The sequence below is a fragment of the Callospermophilus lateralis genome, unplaced genomic scaffold (assembly GCF_048772815.1).
Source record: "Callospermophilus lateralis isolate mCalLat2 unplaced genomic scaffold, mCalLat2.hap1 Scaffold_2125, whole genome shotgun sequence".
Taxonomy (NCBI): Eukaryota; Metazoa; Chordata; class Mammalia; order Rodentia; family Sciuridae; genus Callospermophilus; species Callospermophilus lateralis.
The window spans coordinates 1-23,308 of record NW_027513093.1 but is presented as its reverse complement, the minus strand read 5'-3'; the positions used below and the strand labels follow the sequence as shown (position 1 = coordinate 23,308).

The 23,308-nt window shown below is 32.8% G+C and overlaps 1 pseudogene; it reads right to left on the bottom strand.

Moving 5' to 3' along the window:
* Positions 1 to 555: 555 nt before the first annotated feature.
* LOC143388311 (abnormal spindle-like microcephaly-associated protein homolog) lies at positions 556 to 21,667 on the bottom strand (annotated as a pseudogene).
* Positions 21,668 to 23,308: the final 1,641 nt, after the last annotated feature.

The following is a 23,308-nucleotide window of genomic DNA, read 5'->3' as shown; positions in this document are numbered from 1 at the left end:
TTGCCATGTCCTGATATAATGCTGTAAAGTGACAGCAGCTCTTTTCTGCTGAACAAATCTTCTCTGAAACACAGTCATCAGAAGGAAGGGCTGAATTTGGAGGGCAGCACATTTCTGCATTTCCAGTTTTCTTGTGACTGTATCACAAAGATCTCTTTGAATCATTACTATAGCCCCACTTTGAGAATGATACTCTCCTTCCTGTGAAAAGCAAACAGAGAAGTGTTAAACCACCTGTAAATCATAACATCCCCACTTTGAACAGCTTCATATTGGGTTTTACTTCTGTAACAGTTGAATGCAGATCGGATAGCAAGACTGCCATCCTTTCCTCATATATATTTTAAATTTCTGTCTGTCTTCAGCCTGAAGAGGTCAGATTTCTGAATCTGCTTAAACACTTTTTTCTTTCCTTTTTAATTCTGACATATGACCTACAAAAATCTGTGTAATAAAAATCAGTTTTCTTTGTTCAATAAACAGCTTTGGCTCTGTGCATTAGGTAGAATGACCAAATTAGTGTGGCAGCCAGATGCATACATTGGATATTACTTCTTATCTTAAAGCCTCTGTAAGAAGACTGTACAGAAGTAACTGTTTGGGTTCTTTTGCACTTAATGCTCTGTATCTTCTTTGAACAGAAATTATTGTTGCTCTAATGTGGAGATAATGTCTCCTTGTGAGAAAAGCTTTAAAATGCTTCTGAATAATAATGGCAGCTTCATGCTGTTTCTGAGTTTGTTTCCTTATGTTGATGTCCTGAAAACTTGCTTGAATGCTATTTGTTTCTTCTTTACACATATTGGGTTGAAGAGCTTTTTGTTTCTTTTTATTTGCTCGACATCTGTCTTGTAACACTTTTGTAGCCCACTGGAGCTTTTGGTAGAAACAATATTGCTTATACATTTTGTATGTGCTTTGTATTCTAATAGCAGCTCTGTTTTTCCCTTAAAAGCTGTCTTGTTTTCATTCCTTTATATGCAGCTTGAATGACCACTGCAGAATCCCATTGTCTGATAAAATTTTCTCTTTGCAATTTTGCAGCTCTGTATGTTCTATAATGTTGTTGAATTATAACTGAGGCACGTTTCTTAGTCTGAAATGAAACAAATGTTCTGTGCATTCTGAAAGTCGCCTGAATGACAACAGCAGCCCTCTGCATTTCTTTCATTTGTCTCCTTACCACCCACCCTCTGTATGATGACTGGATCTTAATAACTGCCTTTTGTAACTGAAGGACTTGTAAGTGATGCTTCTTTCCACAAAATTTTGCACGATATGTTCTCTGAATCCAAATAACAGTTTTCCTGAGAGAAAGGAATTTTCTTCTCATCATCACAGTTCTAAATCTCCTCTGAATAAGGGTGGCAGTTAAATGCATAACTTTTAAAAGTCTCCTAGTTTTCATGCCCCTAAAAGTAGCCTGAAGGCGTACTTCAGATTGCCTCAATTGGTTATACCTCTGAAATTGTTTGTTTCTTGCCTTCACTGCTTGGTATCTTTGCTGTACTATTTTTGTTGCCTTCTTTAACTTATTAAAATACATTTTCTGCTTGTATCTTCTATAGCATGACTGAATAAGTGTTGCTGCAACCTGCATCTTTCTTAGAGTTTGTCTAACTCTTGCTCCTCTAAAACTTGCCTGAAGAGTATTAATAGCCTTTAAAGTGGCCAGGTATTTTTCACGCTGAATTTTACCTTGACAATATGCTCTGTATCTTACTTGAATTGCAGCAGCTGCTCTTCTCATTGCATGGTATCTTACTCTTGACTGATACATTTTAAACATGGCTTTAATTAAAGTGGCTGCAATGTGCATGTGTTGAATATGTCTTCTTACTCTAATACCTCTATAAACAGCTTGGATTTTAATTGCTGTCTTCTTTAAATTAAGATACTCCTTTTGTTGATGGTTTGTAATTTTGATATCTCGATACCACCTCTGAATTATGATAGCTGAAGCTCTGTAGATTGCATATTTCTTTTGGGCTCTGTAAGCTCTATATTTAGATTGTATAGTGATTGCTGCTTTGCTGAATTTCTTTATTCTTTTTCTCACTTTCATACCATGGTAAGCTGACTGTAAAACTAGCACAGCCATTTTTGTTTTCAAATACAAACGATGTTGTTCTCTCCCAATTCTGTAAGCTCTATAATACATTTGAATCAAAAGAGCAGCTTTTCTCATGAGTCTCCACCTCTTTTGTTGCACATGCATTCTATAGTATGACTGTATGATGGCCGCACATTTGTGCTTCCTTTGAATTTGTCTTCTCAGGGTTCTTCTTTCCATGCAGACTGAAGCACCAGTACTGCATGACGGAGTTCAACATACTCCATACGTTGTTTCTTTCCTATAGTCCATGCTCTTAGATGTTGCCGGATGATTAATGCTGCTGATTTTAACAATCTGAATTGTTTCTGGGCCTTGTTCATTCTAAAAATAGACTGAATCTTGATTGCAGCTTGATGTTCCCTTCTGATCTGCTGCCGGGCTTTCCAGCCTCGATAAGCAGACTGAAGAGAAATCACAGCTGCTCTTTTCTTTAAAAAATGTGTTCTTATATCATAAGCAGATTTGTGTGCCCTGTACCATCTCTGAATTTTCATTACCGACCAAAGAACAGATTGTTATTTTTCCCTTTTACTGTAGCCTCTAAAAGCAGTTTGAATTTTAAGAGCCGCTAGAGATTGTTGTTTCAGTAGTCGGCGAACTTTGTAACCTCTGTAGACTGCTTGCAAACAAGTAGCTGCTCTTTTGACTTGCAAGAAGTTCTTCCTCTGATTGACTTGTACTTTGTATGCACGATAGTAATTCTGAATGACAACAACTGCTTTATAAGTTTTCAGGTAGTGCTGCCGCATCCTTCTCATTCTGAAATAAGACTGCAGCGAAACAGCAGCTTTTCTTTGCAATCTCATCTGCTTTCTGACCAGGTATCCTCTAACAAAAGCTTGCAATTTGATACAAGATTCACGTATCTGCACATATTCTTCTCTCTTTCATGCAGCCATTTTCTGTGTACGGTACCATTGTTGGATTAATAGTACAGCTTCTCTTAAAAGTAAATATTGTTTACGTGCTTGTTTATTCTTGACAACTGACTGCAACTTTATTGTAGCATTTTTAGACTCACAAATTTCTTTCTGGAAATATAAGCATGATAATATGACTGAATCTTTATAATAGATGTTAATATATAAATAAATGTTTTCCTGACTTGCATCCCTCTATATGCAGACTGTAGAACAAAGACAGCAGAACGTGTTCTCTGATAAGTTGCTAGAACTTTCCTGGCTGAAATGTAAGCTCGGAAATGAGTCTGAATTATAATGGCTACTTTCTTCATCCTCTTATATTTCCGTAATTGCTGATGTTTTCTTATGTGTGCCTGCAATCTGATAACAATCTTCTTAAGGTTTAAAAGTCTAAATTTTTTCTGTCGCATTCTCCAATATGATTGGAAAACATAAGCAGCTCTAATTTGTCTGTATGAATTCTGAGCCTTCATTCTCCTGAAAGCTGCCTGTAGTTGAATGACTGCAGCTCATTTCTGTAAGTAGTTGGTGTGCTCAATCTTTCCTTTAAGGTATGCTCTGTAGTACTTCTGGATAGTCAGTACAGACTCTTTCTTTCTTTTATATAACTTTTGGGCTTGAAAGCACCGAAATCTTCTCTGAATAATAACAATACAAGATCTAATATAAATATATTTCTGTAATTCTCTGTGCCTTCTATACCATGATTGTATGACAATAGCAGACTTTTCTTTAGCTTTTCTCCTAGAATGCCATTCTCTAAAAGCTCTTTGCGATATTACTGCAGCTTTTATTTGTAATTGCATTTTATGTTGCTTCCATCTTCTGAACACAGATTGGATTATAAGGAATGATGATTTTAACCTTTTATATCTTTGTTGATCTTATTTTCTTCTTAAACTAGCATGCCAATCCCTTTGAAATGTAATTGTGGACCACAGATATCGTTTATAAGATTTAACAGCAATTATCATTCTTATTCTAGATTGCAGGATGACTGAATAATATTTCAATTTCAGAAATCTTTTTCTAGTGGAATATCTTCACCAATACCCCTGGGAAAGGTAATAAAGTACAAAATGTAAAATAGACATAGCTTTCTATTCTTAATACTTTTGAAAATATTAAGTTTTCTAATACCATGCTTAAAAATGAACACATTAATTAGAAAGCCAATATTTCATTGCTAACATCTTGTTTATAATTTAGTCTTTACAGTGATACAGCTGTAGTCAATTCAGAAATCCATTTCAATTCTGATTGTATTTACACTGCATTTGTATTACAGAGTCATAAGTAGCAATTTTGTTATATTAAAAGGAAAAGAAAAATATTATAATATTTTTGATATCTATTGGTTATATATAATTTCTGAAGACTTTATTTCCAGATCTTAAATATTTCCTTTATTTTATGGTTGTTAAACTATCTTATTATGCTTGAAAATTCTGTACATAAGGCATCCTGTACTATAACATTACAGGACTGATAATATAAACATAGTGAGCCCTCTGTTTCCATGGATTTCCCATCCATGAATTCAAACAGGTGAGGGTGGAACATTTTCCAAAAGAAAAAAGAAAAGAAAGATGTGACTGTATTGAACACGTACCAACTTGATTTCTTGCTTTCATTCTCTAAACAATAAAGTCTAAAAACTATTTATACACTACTGGCATTGCATTGAATACTAGAAATACTATGAGAGAATTCAAAGCATACTGGAGGATGAGGATGTGCATGGTCATACACAAATACCATGCCATTTTGTAAACATACAGATTTGGATATCTGCTGGGGTCCTAGAACCAATTCCTCATGGATACCAAGGGACAACTATACAGGAGTTTGAGAAACAAATGAGCTAGACCACTTTCAGGGTTATTATTGTTATTAAAAATAAAATTACTTTCTTTTACCAAATATGGGGATTATAGATGTATAATATATGGAATGAATATATATATATGGAATTTTGGAAACACTCTAAAGTAAGCAAACTTTTGTCTCTTGAAAAGCCACAATTATAATGTAGCTTCTTAGTCAATGAAACAATATGTTGGCTCAACAAACAGGACTGCAGACTTTCCAGCCAATTCCAGTTGCTGATATCTACATGATCCCAGGTTACTGGTAATCAAGTTCCAGATAATTCTTATAGAAACCTGTCCAAAACTATCTATAAATTGTTGATTAGGAGAGGGGCATGTTGTTTCTTACTATATATTTTTTCCTTTCATGCAAGTAGAGCAGTATAGGGACTGGGTACCAAAGAATCTACAGAAAAAAAAGAAAAGAAAAAAAAGAAAAAATCTCAGAATAATAAGTAAACAATAAATGTATAAGCTTAGTACTATTTACATTTGTAGCAAAACCATGAAATGCTAAGGTGCATATCTAACAAAATATGTACAAAATCTATATGAGCAAAAATTCAGAACTGATGAAATATCAGAAATTTAGATCTAAATATACCATGGTCATGTATGTTTAGGAAGACTCAAAATTATCAAGATGTCAATTCTTTATTTTGATTCAATCCAATCTCAATCAAAATCTCACCAATTACTTTGGATATCAGCAAACTGATGCTAACATTATACAAAAAAGCAAAGGACCCAGTATAGTCAACACAAGGAACATATTATGTTAAATAGATATTACATATTTTGGCTTAAAAGAAAAATAACATAGACATTCTATTGACTAATTATAAGCACTATTTTCATTATATACTAACTAAATGGGCTTGGAAGAAAAATGTGTGTATTATTTGTTCCCAAAGAGAAGTTTCTAGGACTCATTATTAAGATAAAGCTATACCTTGGTAAGGTACATGGATTCAAAGTAGAGTGATGCTGTATGCCACAATGTCCCATGCAGTGGAAGACTACAAATCTCTAATATAAAATGAAGACAGCAAGATTCATAGAACTAGAGTCTTGTCCCTTTCAGAACAAAGAAGGCATTTCAATTATGTTTCAGTCTTATGCTGAATGTAGCAAAGAGATTCACAGGTAGTAAGGAGACGCTAAATATTTTTTAAATCAAATATAGTCAGCTTTCTGTATCTATGAATTCTACATTATTAAATTCAACCAAGAGATTGATATTCCAGAAAAAAAAGTGCCTGTTCTGAACATGTACAGAATTTTCCTGTTATCATTATTCTTTGAACAATACAGTATAATAACCATTTATACGGCACTTATATTGTGTTAGGTATTATAAGTAATATAGAAAATTGAAATATACAGGAAGATGTACATAGATAATATGCAAATCATATACAACTTAGATTAGTTAAAATCTAGCATATAACAATATAATCATTCATGTGAGGAAAAATCTGCTTAAATCTATAAATTTCATTATTTAAGAAATGTAAGAAAATATTTTATGCATTAAGCTTAATTGACATCAACCAAAATTATTTAAAGATAGTGAATTAAAACAAAAACAACCACAAAAAAACTTTACCTTCTTATTATAGAAGGCACAAAGTGCATTTACCCAGTCCATCAATAATTTCACATTTTCACTATACTGTTCAAAGAAACCACTATTTATTTTGTCTTTTTTCTTATTAATAATAGCATCAGAGCAGCACGACACTGCAGACAATGATTTCTTTATACTGTGTGTGTATTTTAGAAAGTGAATTTCTTCCTTTGATTGCTCTAAATTAAGGGAAATATCCACCTGAAACATATAAAAAAGGATAAATTCCTTAATTTTTTATATATTAGTTTATATTTTTAATGTTTTATTGGTGCTTTATATTGTACATATTAGTGGGATTCATTGTTACATATTCATACATACCCATAACATGATTTGTCAATGCCATTTCCTAGTACTCTTCTCCCCTTTTCCTCCTCTCCTGCCTTCTCCTTTCTTGCCTCACTTTCCTCTACTATACTGGTCTTCTATTTTCATGAGATTCCCCACCCTATCCCCCCTTTTTTTCCCTTTGTTCTCTCTAGTTCCACATCATGTTATTTTTGACCTACAGAATTAAAGTATCTATTCTGTACTTTGATCAACTGCAGGTTAAAAAAATAAAACCTAATCAGAAATTTTAAAATCCAAAAATAAAATTCCCAAAGTACAGAAAAATCTACATTTTCTTTAAGGACCTCATACATGCTAGGCAAGGCAAGCACTCTTCTACTAAGCTACATCGCCATCCTACAATCTACACTGATAAAATATCTAGTGGTTAAGAAAATGAGATTTGGGGCCACACAAGCTTAGATTCTCAGCACAGTTCCACCTATCAATGATATAAACTTGAGCTTCAGTTTCCTCACCTGTGAAGGAGACTTAACATGACCTAATGCATGTGTGAGAAATATTAAAATAGAATACATACAAAAATTATCACAGGCCTGAGACAGAATAAATTCTAATAAGTGGTAGTTATTATTGTGTTTATTTGATTCAAATTCCTTTTATAAACTACTAATCAAAATTGAAAAATAAAAAAAACACAAAATGTGCCAAATGTATAATACCTGAAAAGCAAATACAATTTTCCAAAGCAATGCAAGAGTCTTTTCTCTGTGCCTATCCATAATATCCTTAGATAGGATTGAATTTCCTGCCAATAAAAATGCAGTCCATTAGCATGATTCATATATATATATATATATATATATATATATATATATATATATATATATATATACCAATATTCAATGAGAATAAGTATTTCTCTGTTCAGTTTTTACCATGTTCATCACTTAATTGAATTCCTCATGATTTAAGAATTTGAAGAACAATGTCAACATTGTGCATTTTTTGAAGACGACTTATTGCAGGAATCCTGAGTTTCTTTGAAAGATTCCAGTTCTATGTGAGAAGTTCCATGGTTCGCCTAGTAGTAAAGAAATTTTCAGATGAATTTGCTATGTAACAATATATATGAAAAGAAATATTCATTTAAAAATAGTTATTACCCACATAAATCCCAAGAGTTTAAAGAGAGTAAGGTCAAAAAGACTCCAAATAACTATCTCAAAACTGTATTGCTCCATAGTTAATGAGTAGCTGTTTTTCATTTTTAATTTTTAAATATAGAAATTCATGAATAAAATGATAAGAAAACTGAAACATACACAAAAATATACATACATATCAACAAAATAATAAACTTCTTCAGAGAAAGAAAAAAAGGAAGGAGAGGAAGGATAAGAAGAAGGAGGCATGTATTAAGGTGTGCTATAATCTATTAATCAAGTTAAGTGTTTTTTTTGTTTTTGTTTTTATTTTAGTTATCATGGTAAATCCCATAGTCAGGTATTAGTGGCCTTTTTTTTTTACAGAGAAAGAAACAAAGGTCCAGGAGGAAGTTAATTTAATTGATCTAATTCATCATCATATACTGCTATGACAGAAATAAGACAGCAATTAAAATCTTGTTTCATCAGTTTCCATAACAACAGTTGGTCGAATTCTCTTTCTCTCTCTGTGTGTATAATAGTAATGCATACTATAAACATATTTGAATGTCTACCTAAAAAAGACATGTACTCCAGAGCTTTAATTCAAATTCCTAATATCATCTAGATTACCAATATTTTATCCACTACACAATAGGCAATATTTCCATAGAAAAAGCAAGCCTCATATGATGTTGTATGTAACTAAAAGGTGACCAAATTATTTACAGAATCATGGTTTCTAAAGGCTAGAAAATGACTTAAGATCACCCTAGACCAATCAATGTAGGAAACATTTCTGCAACAATAGACCAACCCATTACCAGTTTAACTGGCTGGTTTGAAATTCACATACACATAAAAAAAACACATAATGAGGCTGGGGCTGTAGCTCAGTGGTAGAGCACTTGCCTAGCATGTGTGAAGCACTGGGTTTGATTCTCAGCACCACATAGAAGTAACTAAATTAAATAAAGATATTGTGCCCATCTATAACTAAATCTCTCTCTCTCTCTCTCTTTTTTAACCCCCAAAGTGTTTCCTTGATAAGGGTATAACATATTGGAGAGTTCCCTAGAAATAAGACTATTGTCTCCAATCCAGAAATTCTAAAGAGACTAACTGAAGTACATGGTCAAAGTCAGGCCTTCCAAAGCTGAAATAAGCAATCCATTACTAAAATCATAGCCAACTGTGAGGGATTCCAGTTTATTATTTGGTAAATATTCTGTAATTTAAAGTCAGGCTTAAAAGAGTCTATATCTCCATTTTACTCTATAAAACTTGGGCAAGTCATTCTATCACTTCATCTGATTTTAATCAAACATTAAAACAAAGTAAATGCTACTAAAGCTAGTCTGAAATGATAATGGAACTCATGAAGCTACTGTTGACATAAAATGTATTTAAGTGTTTAATGTTTTAATTAGTCTCATGCTCTTTCCCAGTCCTTTTCTGAGATATCAGTAGTTCCTAACCATGTACTGCAGAGCATGTACTCAAGTCACATGCCAACAGAAAAAAAAGTGTGATAGGAGAAAAGTTTCTAGGCATAAAACTGATATCATTTTTTGAAAGAGAAATCTCAATTTTTTTCAACCCTAAATTTATTCCATTACAAGAAAGAACAAAAAAAAAAAATATATATATATATATATATATATATATATATATATATATATATATATATATATATATATATATATTATTTATTTATAAGTACAGAGTACGACATTTTCCAAAAAAAATTGGTCTATTCCATTAGCAAAATGATTCTATTTCTTATACTTACACATGACGCACTCCACACTGCAAATCTACAGCAAGATTTGTAACAGAAAAATAAAATTCATCAAATGGTGTCTGAACATGGCTAACAGGCAATCCCAAAAAGCCAAGGTGATGGGAAAGATCACCTTCACCACTTAGGAAATCTCGTGAAAAAGCCAGAAGGATTTCTTTACTAGCCTACAAAGAAACAGGTTGCAGATATAATATTTCAATAGTATAACTTTTTATATAATAAAAGCAAATCCTTTTGGTCATTCTGTAAATATAGACATAAAATTAATTATAGTATAAAAAGATTTTCAGTTTCATATCAAATGTTAATACTGCAAATATCATACATTTTCAATTTAATGTTCTCTTTAAAATTTGCTCATAATTAATAACATACTACAAAACCTAGCATTAATTTGATAATATACTACATCAAAATTAGGTAAGAAATTTCCCTCAAAATTAATTTCTTAGAAACATAGTTTAGTTCATTTTCATGTCAAAATTAAGAGTAATAATGATGTACTGGTGAAAGGTTAACCAACAAAAAATCAGGAAAGGTAGAATTACTGATGGGATTCACTAAATAAACATTCATTCATATTATATTCTAACATATTAGTCTCTAGAAATGTTCTTTCTGGACTGGGGATGTGGCTCAGTGGTACAGTACTTGCCCCACATGTGTGAGGCAATGAGTTTAATGCTCAGCACCACATATAAATAAATGAATAAAATAAAGGTTCATCAACAGCTAAGAAAAATTAAAAAAAAACAAAATTAATGTTCTTTCTAAACAGAAAATATGCCACAAGATCAACAAAAGTCTTAAATGGGAAATTTGAAATATATAAGATAAAATGAAAATTATACCTTGAATTCAGCATCTTTACAGAAGAGACAAGGATCATGATCAATAAGTCTGGAAAGCTTAGCATACCAACAACAATAACTTTTTCAATGTGAAAAAGCTTGGACAAAGCTTCTTCATGATCTTAGAAAAAATAATAACAAATTCATCCATGAAAGGCAAGTTGCACTTAAAACATAAAAAAAGTAGTAGCAAACAAATAAAAAAATCACACTATGTGCCTTTCTTAGTGTTTTACATATATGAATTCAATAAACCTATACAACAACTCTACATAAGTGGTACCATTTAATATTTTCAATTCATGGATAAGGAAAATGGGCACATGAGGAGATTTAGCTGGATTCATTCAACTGACATTTACGGAGCACCTACTATTTGCAAGCTTTGTCCTAGGCACTATATATACAGTAGCAAAGCATGATAAATATAATCTGAATAGGATTTATAATCTATTGGAGGGAGAAGATGGATAGAGACAAAAAATAGTAGTAATAATTATACATAGTGAAGAGGAATAATGGGAATAAGGAAAAGGAAGGCAGTGGAAACAGACCTATTTAGACTGGTTTCTTTAAGAAAGTAAAACATAAATAAAAACAGGAAGAATAACCAGAAGCCATTTGTGCATAGTGTGGAGAAAATGCAAAGGAAGCAGCAATGTTAACCATCTCTGTATAAATGAGGAACAGTAGGGTGTCTATATTCAGCTGCTATATCAGGATTCCAAAGCAAGCGATTCAGAATAAACATAGCCAACCCTGTGACATCACTATTGTCTTCCAAAGATATGAGTTCACCATAAATTGTCTAAAAACAAAAAATTAAAACCTAAAGTCAGAATCATACTACCTCAAAAAAGGAATGAAACGCTATTGGAGAAGAGTAGACAACAATCTTCTAAAGAACTGGTAATAGTCTATATCCTAAACAGTAAGGAAATGACATAGTCATTCAATAAATAACCCTTTAAAAGTATACATATATAGTTTATGCATTTTTAAATGTTTACTTCACAAAAAAAAGACAAAACTTAGAACTTAGATAAATTTTTAAGCATCTGACAAGGAGCTTTTACATTTATGTTTAAAATTTTTCCTTTAAGTTAAAGGAATATTACAGGTATATGCCATTGCTGGGGGCAGTGGTATATACCTGTAATCTCATTTACTTGGAGGCTAAGGCAGGAGGAACACAAATTTGAGGCCAGCCTCAGCAACTTAGCAAGACCCAGTCTAAATAAAAAATAAAAAGTATTGGAGTAGAGTACTGCTGGATTCAATCTCCAGTACCAAAAATTTTAAAAAGTATAGAAACATTGTTCAAATTTAATTATAACCATGCAACTACACATATCATGAAAGTATAACAGAACCCTAATTATTCAAAATTTTATAATAGTTAACAAGTACTATGTAATAATTCAAATCTGGATGACGTTTTTTAAGTAGTAGTCCATCAAATAATTGGAAAGTTGTGATTTGGCTCAGACAGTTGTAGGTACAAGGCTTGACCAATTACTAGCATTTTACAAGTCACTTAATATCAGAGCTTTCACTTTGTTAGAGAAGTAAAAATAATAATACACATCTCATTGAGATTTAAAGAGACTTAAATTAGAAAATATGTTTTAAATAGCCTAGTCTTTTCATTTATAAATGTTCAAAAAATTAGTTTACTATACTATAGGTTCATTACAGCCAAGATCACATTATGTATATTTAAAAGACTACAGAAGTAGCTGGGCATGGTGGTGACACAACTGTAATCCCAAGTGGCTTGGAAGGCTGAGGCAGTTTGAGGCCAGCCTTAGCAATTAAGCAAGACCCTAAACAAGTTAGCTAGACCTTGTCTCTAAATAAAAAATAAAAAAGGCTGTAGGTGTGGCTCAATGGTAAAGTGTTCAATCTCCAATACAAAAAAAAGAAAGAAAGAAGAAAAAGACTATAGAAATAAATTACTCTGTAACAATATGTCAATAATAAATAATGACATGGTCTACTTATCTAATCAGTATTTCCTAGTTGACCTTATATTTTATATTGAAGATGAATCAAGCTAAACAAATAATTTTATAACTTCTATGAGTAAAACCACATTTTATTAAAGAATATTCTAAGTATATAATTGAAAAATAAACTGTTTAAAACTAAAACATATCCTCACCTCTACGCCAATTCGAGGCCACAAAGGATTATAGGATAATAGCCAGTTCAAGACTTTCTGATGTTCTCCTGAAATATAGATCAAAAGAAAGACAAGTTCAGATCACTAATTAAATAAAGAGGATAAAATTCCACGGAAAAGATATCAGTGGAAAAAAAAGAATAATCACTTAAATGAAGCATATTGTCTATATGAAAAATACTTCTATTGTTAACTATACATTATTATATTTATGTATGTGAGATTTGGGGCAGAAAAGCTAAAGCAAGTAAATTTAGCTTTGAAACAAAAAATATCTCTATCTATCTATACACACACATACACATACACACACACACACACACACACACACACACACACAAAATGAAATCAGTGTCTGGAAGAGATAATTTTATTTTTATATTTATTGTAGCATTATTCACTGTAGCCAAGATGTGGAAACAATCTAAGTATCCACCAATGAAAGAAAGAATAAAGAAAATGGGTTGTGTCTATACACATAATGAAATACTATTCAGCCTCTAAGATGAAGGAAATATGTCTTTTTTCACAACATGGATAAGCCTGTAGGACATTATGTTAAGTGCAATAAGCCAGGAAAGGAAAAACAATCACTGTATTATCTTGCTTGCACATGTAATCTAAAAACATTGAATTCACAGAAGCAGAGAGAATGGTGGTTGCCAAGGGCTGAGGAGATGCTTATCAAAAGGGTACAAAGTTTCATTTATGCAAGATGAATAAGTTCTAGAGATTTACTGTATAGTATTGTGATTATATTTATCAAAGCTGAATTACAAACTTGAAATCTGTTAAGAATACATCTTAAATGTCCTCAACCAACCCATCCTCCTCACAAACGTAACTATGTAAGGTGCTAGATATGTTAATCAGCTACATTGTAGTTATCATCTTACAATATATATGCATATTAACATCACACTGTATATCTTAAATATATACAATTTTTATCTGTCAATTATACTTCCTTCAATAAAACTGGGGGCAGGGACTAAATGCAAAATTTAAAAAATTAACCAGTAACCTTCTTACCAATATCTTTCCAGAGGTGTTTATCTTTTCGAACAATTAACTGCCTATTTTCAATTTCAATTTCAAGCTTTTTAATAGCTTTAACAATTTTTTCAGATGTAAATAAACAGCATGCTGTGCGGCGTAATCTATTCAACCTGCACCGTGCAGTATAAGCTCTGAGAGACATTTCATCTTTTGTAGGCGCTCTAGGAACACTTATTTTATGTTGATTCTCCGCTCCCAAAAGAAGAGTAGCAGCATTTACTGGGTAATAAAAAAAAAGGATAAATGTTTCTGGTTAAAAAACATCATAAATTCTTAAATTCAGCAATAAAATCCAACTTAAGATGATAAAAATGGAATCCATTTCCCACTCCTTCCAAGTTTTCTTCTGATTCTCTAATCTTAAAATGTAGTTGTCATCATTCACTAAGTATCTTGGGCCAATATATCTCCACAACCTGTTAGCACTACCTGCTACCACCAACATTTAAAATATTAGCTTCTCTAATCCAGAATATTAAATGACCTTTGAACTGGCTTATTTTCCATCATTTTTATAAATTAATAAAAAAAGTTAAGCTCCTAAAGAATGTGATTTTTGCTCAGATCCAAGATGGTAGACCAGAGGGAGGCAGCATTCTGTGTCGCTCCATGACCGGGGTCTCAGCCTGTGGGAATACTGCTTTGCTGAGAGTGATAGAGGACCCCCCATAGCTGATCCTGAGCAGGAATCACAGCCTCTTTGCCCGCAAGGCCCCAGGCCTCAGCTTTAGAAAAGGACTTCCGACTCCTGACTACTTGCTCACGCAGGTCACAAGGTGCCTTAGTGGGACCACTGGCATCAGCACCAGCGCAGAATTCCCAGACGCTGCTCCCACGAAGTACAGCTGCTACCCATGAGCAGGAACTCCAGCCGCCACTCCCACGTGGACCCCCATCTACCAATGTGAGGCTCCCTCTGTCGCTTCCATCTTGGGACTCTGCAACTACTGTCTTAGTCCCCTATTTTCAGTAGCCGGCCTGCACCTGGGGACATCAGAAGCTCTGAAAAAAAGCTGAGAGCTGCAACATTGCATGCTACAGAGCTTATCTAAACCAATCACAACACATCTCCTGGCTACCGCACCCCACCCCTCCCAACACCCCATCGCAGAAAGCAGCTGCCTCCATCTTGGGTCATCTTCATCACCATCTTCAGTTGGGGCAACTACCAGTTTGGAACACCAAATAACCACGTACCCATAGTTTTCTAATTCCTCCCAATCGCCAGCAGCTGCTAACTTGGAACAGTGCAATAAAAAACAGCCCTCTATGACAGCCACCAGAGTGCAACATACAAGAACCTCTGGAGAAAGGCTCCTGATTAGGAAGTAGAAAGGGGGGGGGGAGGGAGATACACTTTAGAGACTAATTTAGAGGGCAGGAACTGTGAGGTCTACAGGTGAGATAAGGAGATAAGACCCAGCACCCACATGACAGGAGCAGATAGATGCCAAAGGAGATCCTTGAGGTGCAGTCTCCCAACTGGAGTGCCAAACCACACTTCCAGGTGCCCTGCACACAAGACCAACTCTCACACCCTGGTAACCCCCACCATCATGAGAGCAGAGATATCAACTAAGAACAGACAACCCCACCTACTGGATGAGAAGGGAAGCAGGAAAGATTCTCATCTCCAACCAAAACAATCCTTATTTCTTCCTTTGAGATTTTTTTTCTTTCTTCTCCCTCTTTATTCTCCTGCCCTCACATCCCCAACATATGTGAAAGCAAGTACTTTGCATGAATTAGGATATTGAGGACTGGTATGACTGAATAGTATATTACTGTTGTGTTGTATATTCTTTTATTTCTTTCTCTCCAATTTTTATTATTTTAACATTTTTAAATTTTTCTTAATATACATGTGTTTGTCTTATGTATTCTATGTCTTTCCTCTTACTTGTCTACCCCGAATTACTTCCTCTCTATTCTCCTGCTACTAACATTCTTCTTTAGATTTCTCTTTCACACATCCTAAGATTAACTCTATATCCTCATCTCATACCTCCTCAACATATCTTCCTACACCCCAGGTTCTTTGCCCACCATCAGAAACTATAAACCCTTTTACAAACCTACTGATTATATTGTAGATAATACTTGAATTTACCATTTCTGTACACTGTGACCAACCTGTAAATATCTTAATAACAAATATTTGGTTTTAGGTGGTATTTTGTTTATATTTGTTAACATTGTCCTTTCCCTCAGGAGAGGTATTGGAACCCTACAGGGGCACTATAAGCCTATGGGATAAAAATGGTAATGCCTTGGATTCACAGAGCTAAAAAGGAAGACACAAAAGCAACATGAAAAGACAAGGGAAGAAGGTGCCACACACAAATGAAGATACCACATTATTAGAATCCATGGCCAGCACAGCAGATGAAATGACAGAGAAGGAGTTCAGGATGTATATAGTTAAAATGTTTTGTGAATTAAAGGATGATATAAGAGAGCAAATACAGGCAGCAAAAAAAAAAATCATCTTGACAAAGAGCTACATAAGCAAATACAGGAAGCAAAAGATTACTTCAATAGGGAGATAGAAGTTCTAAAGAAAAACCAAACAAAAATCCTTGAAATGAGAGGCTAAGAATGTGGCTCAAGCGGCAGCGCGCTCACCTGGCATATGCGGGGTGCTGGGTTTGATCCTCAGCACCACATAAAAATAAAATAAAGATGTTGTGTCCACCGAAAACTAAAAAATAAATATTAAAAATTCATTTTCTCTCTCTCTCAAAAAAAAAAAATCCTTGAAATGAAAGAAACAAATTAAAAGTTCAATTGAAAGCATCACCAACAGATTAGACCACTTGGAAGACAGGACCTCGGACAATGAAGAAAAAATATATAATCTTGAAAAGAATGTAGATCACAAAGTTGAAAATGGTAATAAACCATGAGCAGAACATTCAAGAAATATGGGATAGCATAAAAAGACCAAATTTAAGACTTATTGGGATAGAGGAAGGCACAGTTCCAAAACAAAGGAATGAACGATCTATTCAATGAAATAATGCAGAAAAATTTTCAAACATAAAGAACGAATTGGAAAACCAAATTCAAGAGGTTTACAGGACATCAAATGTACAAAATCACAACAGATTCACACCAAGGTACATTATAATAAAAATGCCTAACAGACAGAATAAGGAGAGAAAATTAAAAGCCACGAGAGAAAGGAATCAGATTACATATAGGGAGAACCAAGTAGGTTATGGCAGATTTTTCAACCCAGACCCTGAAAGCTAGAAGATCCTATAACAACATATATCAAGCTTTGAAAAGAAAAATGGATGCCAACTAAGAATTTTGTATCCAGCAAAACTAAGCTTTAGATTTGATGATGAAATAAAAATCGTCCATGATACACAAAAGTTAAAAGAATTACAGCTAGAAAACCTCTACTACAGAACATCCTTGGCAAACTATTTTATGAAGAGAAAATGAAAAACAACAATAAAAATCAGCAAAGGTAGATATTACACTAAAGGAAAAGCTAATCAAAGGAAAACCAAGTCAAGTTAAATAACAAAAATAAACAAAAGTAGCTGGGAATACAAATCATATCTCAATAATAACCCTGATGTTAATGGCCTAAATTCACTAATCAAAAGACATAGGCTAGCTGATTCGATTAAAAAAAAAAAAAAAAAAAAAAGACCGAACAATACAATATTCTGTTTCCAAGAGTCTCATTTCATAGAAAAAGACATACACAGACTGAAGGTGAAAGGTTGGGAAAAATCATACCACTCACATGGACTGCAGAAGCAAGCAGGGGTTTCCATCCTCATATCAAATAAAGTAGACTTTAGCTAAAGTTAATCAAAAGGGACAAAGAAGAACATTTCACACTGCTCAAGGGAACCATATACCAACCAGACATAACAATTTTAAATATATATGCCCCAAATAATGGAGCATTTATGTTCATCAAACAAACTCTTCTCAAGTTCAAGAGTCAAACTGACCACAATATAATAATTTTGGTGACTTTAACACACCTCTTACACCACTGGATAGGTCTTCCAAACAAAAGCTGAACAAAGAAAATATAGGACTCAATAATATACTCAATAACTTAGACTTAATTGACATATATAGAATATCTCATCCTTCAATGAGAGAATATACTTTCTTCTCTAAACACACATGGATCCTTCTCTAAAACAGACCATATATTATGCCACAAAGTAACTCTTAACAAATACAAAAAAGTAGAGATACTACCCTGTATTCTATTAGATCATACTGGAATGAAATTAGAAATCAATGATAAAATAAGAAATACAAACTATTCCAATAACTGGAGACTAAATAATATGCTACTAAATGAACAATGGGTTGCAAAAGACATCAAGGAGGATATTAAAAAATTCTTAGAGGTAAATGAGAACACAGATACAACATATCAAAATCTCTGGAACACTATGAAAGCAGTTCTAAGAAAAGTTCATTGCATGGAGTTCATTCCTTAAAAGAAGAAAAAGTCAACAAATAAATGACTTAACATTACATCTCAAAGCCTAAGAAAAAGAACAACAAATCAACACCAAAAGCAGTAGAAGACATATTTAAGGAAATATTTAAAATCACAGCCAAAATCAATGAAATTGAAACAAAAGAAACAATTGAAAATATTAACAGAACAAAAACTTGGTTCTTTGAAAAAATAAATAAAATTAACAAACCCTCAGCCATGCTGACAAAGAGAAGGAGAGAGAAAATTCAAATTACTAATGAACGTGATGAAAAAGGAAATATCACAACAGACACTACAGGAATACAGAAGATAATTAGATATTATTTTAAAAACTTGTACTCCAATATAATAGAGAATATCAAAGGCAATGACAAATTTCTAGAGGCATATGAGTTGCCCAAGTTGAATATCAAGATGATATACTCAATTTAAACAGATTAATAGAAGATGCCATCAGAAGCCTACCAACCAAAAAAAGCCCAGGACCAGATGAATACACAATTGAGTTCTAAAGAACTAATACCAATACTCTATAAATTATTCTGAAATAATTTATAAGAAATAGAAAAAGAGGGAGCGCTTCCAAATTCATTCTGTGAGGCCAATGTCACCCTCATTCCAAAACCAGGCAAAGACAAATCAAAAAAATAAAACTTCAGACCAATATCTCTAATGAACATAGATGCAAAAATTCTCAATAAGATTCTGGAAAATTGAATACAAAAACATATCAAAAAGATAATGTACCAAGATCAAATGGGTTTCATACCAGGGATGCAAGGCTGACTCAATATATGGAAATCAATAAATGTAATTCATTACATCAATAGACTTAAAGAATCATATGATCATCTCAATAGATGCAAAATAAGCATTTGACAAAATACAGTACCTATACATGTTCAAAACACTAGAAAAATAGGGATAACAGGAATATATCTCAACATCATAAAAGCTATCTATGATAAGCCTAAGCCCCAGGACAACATCATTTGAAATGGAGAAACAGTAAAGGCATTTCCTCTAAAAACTGGAACAAGACAGGGATGCCCTCTTTCACCACTTCTATTTAACATAGTTCTTGAAACACTGGTCAGAGGAATTAGATGAAAGAAATTAAAGGGATACAGATAGGAAAAGAAGAACTCAAATTAGCACTATTTGCCTATGATTCTTCTATACCTAGAAGATCCAAAAAAACTCCACCAGAAAACTAGTAAAATTAATTCAGCAAAGTACCAGGATACAAAATCAATTCCCATAAATCAAATGCATTTCTGTATATCGGTGACAAATCCTCTGAAAGAGAAATGAGAAAAACTATCCTGTTTACAATAGCTTCAAAAAAAGAATAAAATACTTGAGAATCAAAATTTAACAAAGGAGGTGTAAGACCTCTACAACGAAAACTATAGAATGCTAAAGAAAGAAATTAAAGAAGACCTTAGAAGACGGAAAGATCTACCTTGTTCTTGGATAAGCAAAATTAATATTGTCAAAATGATCATACTACCAAAAGCACTATACAGATTTAATGCAATTCTAATCATAATCCCAATGATACTCCTCATAGAAATAGAAAAAGAAGTCATGAAATTCAACTGGAAAAATAATAGCAAAAGCAATCCTTAGAAAGAAGAGTGAAGCAGGTGGCATCACTATACCAGAACTTAAACCTAAACTATACTACAGAGCAATAGTAACAAAAGCAGCATGGTATTGGCACCAAAGCAATGGTACAGAATAGAGAACACAGAATCATATGATTACACTTATATTAGACAAAGGTGCCAAAAATATACATTGGAGAAAAGATAGCTTCTTCAACAAATGTTGCTGGGAAAACTGGAAATCTATATGCACCAAATGAAATTAAACCCCTATCTCTCACCATGCACAAAACTTAACTCAAAATGGATTCAGGACCTAGGAATTAAACCAGAGACTCTGCATCTAATAGAAGAAATCCTACACGTTTCTCTGGTGAATGTGAAATATGGTCTGTTTGAACACTGCAACAATGGGGAAATCACCATTTTGCAAGATTACACAATGGTTTGATAACTAAAATCATTTTAGTTATCTGAAATGGATTCCTATAATTTCTATGAAGAATAGACAAAAGTTAATTTCTTTCTCTTTCAGAAAAAAATCTTTCAAATGTTTCGGAGTGTCATGCTTCTACCTTATCCCACACCCAAGTCCTCTCTTTAAGAATAAACACTGCAGTGTTTTAAAATTTCATCTGAATTGTCTCTCACAGTCCCTGTACTATGCAGTGTTCTGACCTACTCCTTAAACTAAGGTATTAACAGTGAAGTCAATACATCCAAAATGTTCAGGCCACAAAGGACTGCTTACATTGGCTGATAAAATGATAGAATGGAAGGTAAAAAGAAAAAGCAAGTTTCAGTACTTTTAGTACAGAAAATGTATTCATGTCAACCTATGTAAGAAAAATTACCTACACAATCTTAAAAACTTAAGTCAATAAATTAGTGAAATATAACGTAATAAGTAAAGTATATTTAATTAAAGAATGACAAATCCTGTTAAATTTTGGTCTGCTAAAACAAGAGTATTATTAAATTTAAACATTAACTTAATGTTTACCTTCAGAAATACTTGTTTTTACAGTGAAGTCATCCGGAGTTAATATAAAATTTAGCCACCAAGTGAATCCTTGTTCCTGTTTTTCCTTCCAGCGCTCATCATAAAACATGTTTTTTGCAGCAAATGGCATTGGGTGTCTAGGAATATCTAAGAATACAACTAGATTATTACATATAAAAATTTCTAGTAAATTACTGTACAATATATAGAAAAATAACTTTTTTTAAAACTAGTGAAACCATAATAAAAAAACTGAACAATATTTGCTTTTCACTACTTGCTACAAAGACTTGAAAACATTTTGGGTATGAAATGTGATCAAGCAAAATGATAGGGAATAAAACAAAATTCCCTGATTATTTAAAAATCCTAACCTACCATAAAGCAATTTCAGTAAAATCTGATAGAATACCTTAATTATAATTTGCATACACACTTTAAAAATTCTTCAAGGCCTTTATTCAAATTTTTTAAAAAACTCATTTCCATTTGAAATGAAATTGATGCTTCATTCCATGTCACTTTTTCAGATTAAATATAATAAACTATATTTTCAGTTTAAATATAATAAGCACGTACCTGCTTTTAATGGTTTTATGAAGGTCAAATTAGACTGTGCCACAGCAACAATGGGTTTTATCCTTTTGTTTGTTTTAGAAATAGGTGTTTTGAATGCCATTGAATCTAAAATACATTAGAAAACAAAATTAATAGCATTAAAAAATAAAATTCCCAAAGTTGGTAGCTCATTTAAAATTAAAAGTATGGGTTCTTTATAATCATATTCATTTAGCAAATACTTAATAATTACTATGCTTCAGATACTAATATTACAAACTTAGTAGTCAATGAAACCAACATCTAGAATGTTTTTCAGACCAAAACAATACATTCAATTTTTGTCTACAGAAGTTACTGTCCAGATTTAACCACAATTGACTGTGTGCATATATTCCAGACTGTGTTAGGTACAGGGAAAATACAGAATAGAAAGATAATTGTCACAGCCTATAGGCAGTTAAGTCTAATACAGAAAAAGTTTAAAAGGGGCATAAAAGACCTTCTGGATGAAAATATACATGTGCTAACTCCTAAAATGAATATTAAGCACAAGGGATATGGCTTGCTGACAAAACTATAATAAGGATACAACAAAGAATAAACACATATAAGAAATTACATAAAAGAAGTTGGAAGAGGAAGGGAAGAGTTCAACAATATTAATAATAGTGGCAGCTAATAATTGAATATACTATGCCAAGAGCTATTAAGTATTAATCTTTCACTCATATAATTATCACAATAAATCTATGAAAACAGTACTATAGTTATCCAAAATTTACATAATTAGGATTCTAGGGCTTAGAGGTCACATAAGTTAGGAAGCAGCAGGGGTTTGAACCTGGGTAGTCAAGTTCTAGAGCCTGCACTATTAACAAGTTTGAAGTACCCTCTATTTCAGTGACAGATTTTATTTCAAGAAATAACACCTTCATCTTTATTTTTGAAAATAGTATAAGCAAGAAAATGAATGGGGTTATGACTAAAGATAAAAAACTACAAGGTAGTTATTAGCCAAGTTAGATATGATAAAACAATTTTTAACAAAGGTAGGAAACAGAGCAGAGTTGTTTTAATAGTCGAAACAATAAGTCTTAATACCAACTCACTAGGAAAGTGGTGAAGAATGAGAACAGACTGATTCCCAAGTATATAGCTTACATGATTAATAAATAGCAAGTAATTATAAAGGAAAAGGCAATAAAATTCATAGTAGCAATTACCTATAGGAGTAGCAGTTCACTCTCTCAAAAGCAGGTTTCATACCAGCATATTCTGCTACTAAATGTAAGCATCTTTCCTAATTAGAGCAAACTATAGCCCATGTGTAAAATCCAGCACAATCTTCTTTTGTATGTTCTATACGCAAAGAATAGTTTTTACATTTGTAAATGAATGGGGGGAAATGAAGTGAATAATATTTGATGACATAAAAACTACATGAAATCCAAATTTCAGTGCCTATAAATAAAAAATTAATAGAACACAGGCACATTGTTAGTGGCAGAGCTAAACAGTTGTGATAGAAATATGGCCTGCATAGCCAAAAATATTATCTGAACTATGAAAGAAAAAGGGGCTGGGGTTTTAGTAGGCAAGTGAAAGAGCACTTGCCTAGCATGTGTGAAGCCCTGGGTTCGATCCTCAGCACCACATAAAAATAAATAAATAAGATAAAGTTATTTAAAAAGTTATTTTTAAAAAAATCCCTAAAAAAAGGCTGCTTACTCTTGTTTTAGAGAAATCTCAAATCAATACCTATTA